This window comes from Phocoena phocoena, chromosome 3, assembly GCF_963924675.1.
Source record: "Phocoena phocoena chromosome 3, mPhoPho1.1, whole genome shotgun sequence".
NCBI classification, from domain to species: Eukaryota; Metazoa; Chordata; class Mammalia; order Artiodactyla; family Phocoenidae; genus Phocoena; species Phocoena phocoena.
In genome coordinates this window covers 67040161-67050611 of record NC_089221.1, presented here as the reverse complement: position 1 = coordinate 67050611, position 10451 = coordinate 67040161, and the positions used below count along the sequence as shown (strand labels likewise).

The window sequence follows — 10451 nt, the reverse complement described above, 5'->3', positions numbered from 1 at the left end:
AGGGCGATATACGTATGATAGATACATGAATATAAAGATATTGATAGGTATATTAGCTATTTTAAATACTGCCTAGTGCCTGCCTAAAACCTGGATGTAAAGCAAGAATTAATTCTATATTTCTGGTGATATTAAGAAAAAAATAGATTTTACCTATCAAGTTTAGCATAGACCGATATAGACAATTTTAAAAACATCCAGATGTTTATTCCAAACCACTTAAGTCAAAATTTACTAAGAGGCATGCTATTCTAAGTATTTAGGTTAATATTCTCTTCTGGTCTCTAGTAGAACTGTCTCTAAGCCTGGCACTTCACCAGTCTCCCTTTTGAAATTCTTCTCCATAGGTTTCTGATACAATATACTCCTGCCTTTCTCTCCATTTTTCTGACAAGGCTGGGCTTTTCCTTCACTTCCCAATAAGCAAAGCCCTACACTTTAGTCTCTCCTGAGTAGTCTTGCCCTATGCCAACCTTGATGCATTAGCTAATTCACCCGTTTTACCCTAAGAAGAACTGTATATAAATCACTTCAGTTCAATTAGACTTGACATCCTTTACTCTGAAGGTTACAGGGAGCAAAAAGAAAATACAATAAGGACTACATTTATTGATAGTTATAATTGGCCTAAATTTAAAATAACTATAAATACAAGCAAAAAAAATCAATATTCAAGTGGCTGATATTGTAATTCTAAGACAATAACCTTATTTTATGACTAACGTCAACCTGGTTTCTTAAGAGTAAAATATCTTACCTTTGTTGATTATCATTTATACAATCACTCATCAGCCAAGCATGGAAGAAAAATATGTATTATGTTTCCTTTAATTCTATGAGATCAATAACAATGATACAAATTATTAATCAACCTCTGATGATTTACTATTTATGCCACTGGCTATTAGATGCAAAATACCCTGAACTAGCTTGTTCAATAACTAGCTTTCCTCATTTGTTCTTATTGTCTCTCCTGAATATAAAAGATGACATTGTCATCTTCAACAACAGCAATGAATATTTTTTGATCAGCTTCTACCAGCAAGGCTGTGTGCTAGAAACTGAAGATGCAAAGATATTATGTCGCCCCTCAGAGAGTTTACAGTACACCTGATTTAAAAAAAACTAAATACATGAAAATATAAATAAAATGCAAGGTAGTTTAAAATTGGCCAATGAGTGCTCTTAAGAGTAATACGGGATTGTGAGTGGGGGAAGAAGTTTCTTAACAATTAACAGCACAACAAAGGAGATGGGACTAAATCTGGGCCCTACTGCAAAATGAGTATAACCTAGTAACCTAGTTAATAATCAAATAGACATCAATGTACTGAAAAAATAAAGAAAGAGTTTGGGCATTCTGGACAAAAGAAACACACTGAGGGAACAATAGATTACAAGAAAGATGCTGTGAAACCAAAACCAATCCAACAGACAAGCCAGAGAACATGCAGGCACTTAACTTCTCAGAGTTGAGGATATTTATCACTTGGTATGATATTCACACGGCCTCACTAGCTTCTGGGACATCTCTGCTCTTAACATTTGAACAATTTATTGCCTAATTACTTCATTTGCCCTTTGAAGTGTCTCTCAGCAGGACACTTTTTGAGAGTGAGAGTACAAAAAGTGGGCCCTTGAAAAGTCATCCCACCCATCGCATTAAAAGCAAAATAACCTTTAATCAAATGCTTTGTGACCATTTAAAATATTGAATTTGTATCTTAATCATGGAGTTCAACAGGAATATAGCCAGTGGGAACGACTTAATTACAAATGATGTCTTTCTCATGGTTATGCCCATAAGCCCAAGGGATGCTTTAAGGAAGTTCTGAGCCCTCAGACAGGAAAGGTCAAATGGCTTTCCTCCCCACCCCCATCCCAGTACCTCAGAGTGCACATAGCTGCACCTTTTTCCTAGCAGATGTTCCACCAGGTATGATATTAGTCTGAGGCAAAAATTCCAGGAAACACAAATTCACTGGGAGGGAGTTCTCTGAAATTCAGTAGATAATAGAGCAGCCACTTTCAGAGTCTGAAAAGGAGATGAATTTAGATAATCTCCATTTGAATATAAATGTATATTTCATTAGAAGTGTAATATGCCAGGAGGAATACCACTCTGTTTGCAAATTTATCACACATTAAAGATTCATGATATTTTATACCGATATTTTTTAAATGCTCCTGCTATGTTTATACTATGCACATATTTAAGTCTGTGCTAGGTTAAGCCAGATGAATTGCCGTTTTTGGTAGGTCAAATATGGTTGAATAGCAAAGGAAACCATAAACAAGACCAAAAGACAACCCTCAGAATGGGAGAAAATATTTGCAAATGAAGCAACTGACAAAGGATTTATCTCCAAAATTTATAAGCAGCTCATGCAGCTCAATAACAAAAAAACAAACAAACAAATCCATAAATGGGCAGAAGACCTAAATAGACATTTCTCCAAAGAAGATATACAGACTGCCAAGAAACACATGAAAGAATGCTTAACATCATTAATCATTAGAGAAATGCAAATCAAAACTACAATGAGATATCATCTCACACCAGTCAGAATGGCCATCATGAAAAAATCTAGAAACATTAAATGTTGGAGAGGGTGTAGAGAAAAGGGAACACTCTTGCACTGCTGGTGGGAATGTGAATTGGTACAGTCACTATGGAGAACAGTATGGAGGTTCCTTAAAAACTACAAATAGAACTACCATATGACCCAGCAATCCCACTACTGGGCATATACCCAGAGAAAACCATAATTCAAAAAGAGTCATGTACCAAAATGTTCATTGCAGCTCTATTTACAATAGCCCAGAGATGGAAACAACCTAAGTGCCCATCATTGGATGAATGGATAGAGAAGATGTGGCACATATATACAATGGAATACTACTCAGCCATAAAAAGAAATGAAATTGAGCTATTTGTAGTGAGGTGGATGGACCTAGAGTCTGTCATACAGAGTGAAGTAAGTCAGAAAGAAGAAGACAAATACCGTATGCTAACACATATATATGGAATTTAAGAAGAAAAGATGTCATGAAGAACCTAGGGGTAAGACAGGAATAAAGACACAGACCCACTAGAGAATGGACTTGAGGATATGGGGAGGGGGAGGGTAAGCTGTGACAAAGCATGGACATATATACACTAACAAACATAAAACAGATAGCTAGTGGGAAGCGGCTGCATAGCACAGGGAGATCAGCTCGGTGCTTTGTGACCACCTAGAGGGGTGGGATAGGGAGGGTGGGAGACGCAAGAGGGAAGAGATATGGAAACATATGTATATGTATAACTGATTCACTTTGTTATAAAGCAGAAACTAACACACCACTGTAAAGCAAGTATACTCCAATAAAGATGCAAAAAACTGTATTTCGATGATAAGAATAAGATTTTTTTCTTTTTGAATATTTTTATATAATTATTACATCGTCTTCTCAAACAGCTATTTTAAAGTAGAAATAAGTGTAAAAGCAGGAGAGATGGGACGATGGAAACAAAAGAGACTGGGATAGCTTAACCCATCTAATAGGAGTGAGCAGTGTTGATGTAACATTTGAATTAAAGAAAACGCCATACAGCAAAGCATTAATCCCCAAGATAAATAACGCCAAAACTGCATTTAGAATTTGGACATTTCTGTACTATCATAAGTACTTAAACTTTGGATAACACCTTCTATTTCCTTCCCCATTTACCTACAAATAACTTATATATGTTACGCCCAGTGTTTGGTGCTGGGGATGCCAGAAAACAAAAGTCTTCCGTCAAAGTAAACTTTGGGATAGGGGATAAGGATGTAAACCATTTTAGAATAAGGTGACAGGAACTGTGATGGATATACATCCAAGGTGCTACGGGAGTACTCAGGAGGGACATCTGTTGTATCCTTTTTCCTCCCTTGGGGAGGTGACACCTGAACTGTGTCTTGAAGGACCTGGGGAGGTTAACCAAGGAGACGGATAGGATTGTAACAACATAATGAAAACAGAGGAGGGGGTGAAAGGCATTATTGGAGAGTCGTTGAATGATTTAGATGTGTTGTGTTCAGATTTGAGTTTTATTGTTCTGACCAGAGGGTAGAATCGTAAGGGTGCAAGACTAGAGGTGGGGAGAACAAACAGCAGGAAACGTTCAAAACTGAGTGAGAAATGAGAACTGAATAAATCATTAAGATGGAGTGGGCCGGATACTATAAAACTCTTAGAGGAAAACGTAGGCAGAACACTCTTTGACATAAATCACAGCAAGATCTTTCTCAATCCACTGCCTAGAGTAATGAAAATAAAAAGAACAATAAACAAATAGGACCTAATTAAACTTAAAAGCTTTTGCATAGCAAAGGAAACGATAAACAAAATGAAAAAACAACCCTTAGAATGGGAGAAAATATTTGCAAACAAAACAACTGACAAGGGATTAATCTCCAAAATATACAAACAACACATGCAGCTCAATATCAAAAAAACAAACAACCCCATCATAAAGTGGGCAGAAGACCTAAATAGACATTTCTCCAAAGAATACATACAGATGGTCAAAAAACATATGAAAAGATGCTCAACATGACTAATTATTAGAGAAATGCAAATCAAAACTACAATGAGGTATCGCCTCACACCAGTCAGAATGGCCATCATCAAAAAATCTACAAACAGTAAATGCTGGAGAGGGTGTGGAGAAAAGGGAACCCTCCTACACTGTTGGTGGGAATGTAAATTGGTACAGCCACTATGGAGGTTCCTTAAAAAACTAAAAGTAGAGCTACCATATGACCCAGCAATCCCACTCCTGGGCATATATCCGGAGAAAATCATAATTTGAAAGGACGCATGCACCCTGATGTTCATTGCAGCACTATTTACAATAGCCAGGACATGGAAGCAACCTAAATGTCCATTGACAGAGGAATGGATAAAGAAGATATGGTACATATATATATAATGGAATATTACTCAGCCATGAAAGGAATAAAATAATGCCATTTGCAGAGACATGGATGGACCTAGAGATTGTCCTACAGGGTGAAGTCAGTCAGAAAGAGAAAGACAAATATCGTATAATATCGCTTATACTGTTGTGGAATCTAGAAAAATGGTGCAAATGAACTTATTTGCAAAGCAGAAATACAGTCGCAGATGTAGAAAACAAACTTATGGTTACCAAGGTGGGAAGGGGAAGGGTGGGATGAATTGGGAGATTGGGATTGACATATATACATGATTATATATAAAATAGATAACTAATGAGAACCTACTGTATAGCACAGGGAACTCTACTCAGTACTCTGTGGTGACCTAAATGGGAAGGAAATCTAAAAAAGAGTGGATATATGTATATGTATAACTGATTCACTTTGTTGTACAGCAGAAACTAACACAACATTGTAAAGCAACTATACTCCAATAAAAACTTAAAAAAAAAAAAGGTTGAATATCCCATTTTATCTGGTTCAACCCAATTACTCAAATTGTCTTACCACTAGCAAAAGAAGGTGAAGTTACATTTTATAACACCATTCTGACCTATTTTTCATTCTTAAAAAATACTTTTGCATTATGCAAAACAAGGTCTTTTCAATATCCATTAGCTCTAAATTGGTATTGGCTTTTCCAGAATCTTGATTTGCCATTTAATTTCTAGGCTCTGTATCTCTAGCACTTAGCCAGGTAATTTAAGGTAAACCTTCACATGAATTTTAAGCATATAAGTCATTTTGAAAATTAATTTTGAAGAAAATATTTGGGGTTTTTTTTCCTTGTAATTTAAGAAAGCTGCTCTCCCTGCCTTCTCCAAAACAAAAACAAAATACTTCATTAGGCCATGAAAGACATGTTTCTGAAATTCAGCAGGACCCTCTGGGGCCCTCCCAGGTACAAATCCTTTCCGTGTCCCCAGTTTCTTGTTTGTAGGAAATAGGTTTCATTCAGCCTCCTAGATCTTACCTGAGTTCCAAAGGGCAGATTCAAACAATAGCTAATCAGGGATGTGAGGGAATGCAGAAACAGCAGAGGAACAGTCAAGAAGCAATAGTGCAGCAATGGGTCAGGGTCCCGGTTTCCCCTCCCCAGTCCCCTCCCCCTGCCCCCGCTGAAGGGATATACATAACAATATCTTTGAGTTCTTCTGCAGGAACTAAGACCCCTACCCTGGTGGAGGATGGGAACTTCAGGCTGAGGACCAGGTTCCGGGAAGCAACACCCTGTCACCTCACCGCCAACCCATCAGAAAAAAGTCATACACCTGGCAGCCCCTACTCCACATTTTGCCTATAAAACCTTCTCCGAGAAAACCAGGGGGGAGATTGGGGTTGTGAGCACAAGCCACCTGTTCTCCTGGCTTGGCCCTGCAATAAACCTTTCTCTGCTCCAAACTCCAAGGTTTGTTTGGCCTCGCCATGCATGGGGCACACAAACTTGCATTCGGGAACATTTCCACATGAATTATTAATGTTAATAATTAGAAGGAATCTTCATACCCAGAATACTCTTTTGATATGCTTTTCCTTGAAAAGACATTTGTGTCTTCTAATATTTTTCTACAACTTATACCTTTGTAAAATTATTTAGTCATGAAAATAGATTTGTACTAATTTACTTACTTGATTTGGTTTTTTAAACCAAAGCTTATTATAATGACTTTGCCCTGATACATAATTATAATGACTGATCAAAGTAACGTATACCTCTATAAATAGTTACAAAAATGAACATTAACTAAACACAAAAATCTTTTTTAAAAGACTTAGAGCTAATTCCAGTGTAAATTTTAAATAATTAGTACACCATGTGAACCCCCAAGTGAATCGAAATGTATATAATGTCAATACATGCGTCAATATCAGTAAAATCAAATCTACACTACTGACAGGTTTAATCAAGTACTTGTGATTAAAAACACTGTACTGGGGATCTTTTAACAAAGGCTAGTGTTGGGCTGCACCCCACAGGCCTACAAGCCTTATACATGCTGAGCCTCGACCTAAGTGAGAGCCTGGAGTCAGTGCCAGAGACGTCAGCGGTTTAATGCAGCAGTCCCCAGCCTTTCTGGCACCAGGGACCAGTGTCGGGGAAGACAGTTTTTCCACAGACCGGGGCGGAGCAATGGGGAGCCGCAGATGAAGCTTTGCTCGCTCACCTCCGGCTGCATGGCCCAGTTCCTACCGGTCCGCGGCCCAGGGTTTGGGGGCCCCTGTTTTAGTGGAGCGGGGAGGATCTTACATGTCGTAAGCGAGGTCCTGGAGCAGCACCCCATCAAGTGCAGCAGGCATCGCGCAGAGCACCGCAGCAGTCTTGGCTCCCGGGGGAAGGGGAGGTTGCCAATTATAGGGGGAATTGAAGTCAGGTTGGCTCATTAGTTACCAGGGAAACCAGCAGAGGGGCACGCCCCTCACCTCCCCTTTAGTAAACTATCCAGGTGGAGGTGTTCTGATCTAAAGATTAGAACAATCACTAGCTGGGGCTAGAGGCAAGTTTGTAGGAGGATCTCTCAGGTGAGTAGGATTTAAGTAAAGCAGGGACTGGTCCAGCAGGGGATGTAGAGAGAGCAAGAGAATAGCCATCTCAGGTGGCCTGACTACACAACTAGCAACTGGCCTATCTGGGAAGATAGGAAATAGGGGTGAGGAAGGATTGACGAGATGAGTCTGGAAGCCTATCTCAATTGGTATGGTTTTACCTGAAAAAAAAAAAAAATTCTGGTACAACTCACTGTGATCTAAAATGCAAAACGGATGGTTTTATGTGGCTAATAAACAATTTCTGAAGAGAACACATTACATTCTCTTAATGCTCTGCTGGAATAAGTATATGGACGGAGAAGACCGCAGAATAAGAAACACGTGCCATGATGGATGGACCAGCTAATCTGATTTACTGCCCAGGCAACTCCCAGAGATTAGGTGTTTAAGCTGAGGGAACATCAGTATTCTAACTATATTTATATCATTTCATAGCCACGTACCACCAGCTTCACCACCTTTGTGGAGCTTTAATGTAAAACATGTAGGATATTTGTTCTTAAGTCCAATTCCTTTATGTTCCTTAAAATACATACCATCCTGAACATTTACAAGAAATAGCATAAAAACTTTTCACAGTTGAAAGGCAGAGATGTATCTTATTTTTATTGGCAGTTAATGTGAGGCCTACAGTGTAACAGCTGTCTCAATAGCTACGAAATTAACGACATAAAATTGCAAAGCCTAGAGCGGCCTGTTAGCTGTGAGGACAAACAGAAAAAATGAAAAAAGGCGCCTTGCCCTGGTTTTGAAATTACAAGAAAAGTGTAGAATTGCCTGCTGGAGGATTCGTTTTTAATTATTTCATTTCCAATATAACTGTATTCATCCAGTCAGACTTTGTGGGTGTTCGGTTTGTCTTTGGAATAAAATCTTTTCAACAGGCACTTGTTAATTTACCAAAGACCCGAATGGCAAGGGTGAGCCTGGGGGCAGGAACTGGTGAAATACGTCAGGGAAAAGCGGGAAAGACTTTTTTTTTTTTTTAAAGACCTCTTTCCCGCCTCTCTTCTAAGAGGAAGCCGCCAACACTGCTTACTTAGGTTTTATCTCCAAGACAATAGCGCCGCTCGCCGCCTCCAGCGCAGCTCAGGCTGCGCGCACCGCCCTACTCACGCCCCTGCCTCACCTGTCCCCCTGCCGCACTAGGTCATCAGCCCCACGAGTCACCTGCTCCACCGGCGTCCCTGCCTCACTGGTCCCCGTGCCTCCCACCCCACTAGATCATCTCCCCACGAGTCTCCCTGCCCCACCAATCCCTCTGCTCCATCAGTCCTCTGGCTCTCCAGAACCTCTGCCCCACCGGCTCCCCTGCCCTTCCAGTGCACCAGTTGAGCGGCGGCCGACGTGACGAGCCCGCAGCCCGGCCTGCGCCTCCCAAGCCGGAGGGCGAGAGCCGGGAGCGCAGCCCCGATTCCCTGGACGCCCCTGGGCGCCCTGCGCCCAGGGTGCCTGCACCCGAGGCCCCCAGGCGGACCGCCCTGCGTCTCGCCTCCTCCCTGGACAGGGGCCTCTGGGCTTGTTTGCTTGTCCTCATCCCCGGGCCAGCCCTGCTCCCTCCTCCCGGCGGCTGCAACAGCCGTTTGCTTCCTGCGGTGTGTTTCTTTTTTTCCTCTCCTAGGCTCCATCAAAGGTGGCTCTGTTATTGAAATATGAAGCCATTTCCTCTCCAAAACCCTTGGTTACTCAAAGCGGGAATCAATGGACCTATATACTCTCCCAGAAGTTATAAATAAATGTCTATTTGTTCTGGAGGCGTTTTCCCGCGCGTCCCAGCATCTTCCCCAGTGGTTATTTTAGGGGCGCGCGCGCGCTCGTGTGTGTGCGTGCGCGCGCCCTGTACCCATCTGGTTCTAATCCCGGGTATGGATCCATAAGCCAACCCCACCCATCCTGTCTGCCCCTCGCATTCTTCACTCTATAAATAAATCTAGGTTCTTTGAGCTCTGTCACCCAGGGATACGACAGCAGTTGTTCGTTTGTTAACGGAGATTCAAACTCAATATCAATACTGAGTCCAGTAAACAAGAAAGCATACTTCTGGCAATTTGGGTGAAAGGGTACCTCAAGTTTAGGAAGCTTTATCCGCTGTTGTCATAATTACCTTTCTACTTGGTTACCCTGGATCTACTTTGGGGAGAGGGAGGCGGGAAAGCGAGGACCTCTCCTACCTTTGGATTTTCCTTTTAAGCAGAGGCTAAAAAGCAAAATGAAAATTCACTGTCCTCGCTTGTCTGCCTCACCCCGCTGCCCCACGACCATTCCACAAGCCCCTTGCCCCATCCCCTCTGGACAGATCCAGGAGGTGTGCTGTGAGTGGGGGGCTTGTGGTTTTAGCTACGGCTCTGCCTGAACCCCCGAGGAGCGGGTTACTCGGGGATCGGAGCAGAGGGCAAAGTCATCTAACAGGCTGCTGTTTCACAAGGTCTGGGCACTGAGCTGCCCCTCCTTTCCTCCCTGAAGTTTGCATGAAGTGCACGTTAGGCTGTAATTAGGGGATCTGGGAGGAGAACTTTCCTGGTGACGCTGCTTTGCTTTTCTTCTGCTCTTGGTGAGAAAGTGCCTCCTTCTTCCCAGGACCAGGACCTCTGCCATCCAGCGCCACAAAGAGACATTCTGCGCGGCGCAGGCACACACACACACTCACACAAGCACACACACTTACCCAGAAACAAACTTAAGGTGAGGGGAAAGAGCCCTAGCTTCACTTGATCTCCAGGCTCCAACTTCAGCAGGACTTGAGAGCATCTGAACTTCTGGATTTTAGGACAAGGTAAAACTTCCATAATTTTTTTACTCTTTCTGTCAAACCTTGATACCTTTAAGATTTCAGAGAGCAATGCATATCATGATATATGTATACATTAAAATAACTTTTCTTTAATTTTCTTTTGAGTTTAACATGACATCTCAACT

The 10451-nt window shown here is 41.5% G+C and overlaps 1 protein-coding gene across 1 annotated transcript in view; it reads left to right on the top strand.

Moving 5' to 3' along the window:
- Positions 1-10226: 10226 nt before the first annotated feature.
- Positions 10227-10451, top strand: part of HAPLN1 (hyaluronan and proteoglycan link protein 1) — a 69442-nt gene continuing 69217 nt past the window's right edge. Inside the window, exon 1 of the mRNA XM_065874132.1 lies at positions 10227-10308. The gene's annotated coding sequence lies outside the window, so the exon portion shown is untranslated. The remainder of the gene's footprint in view (positions 10309-10451) is intronic.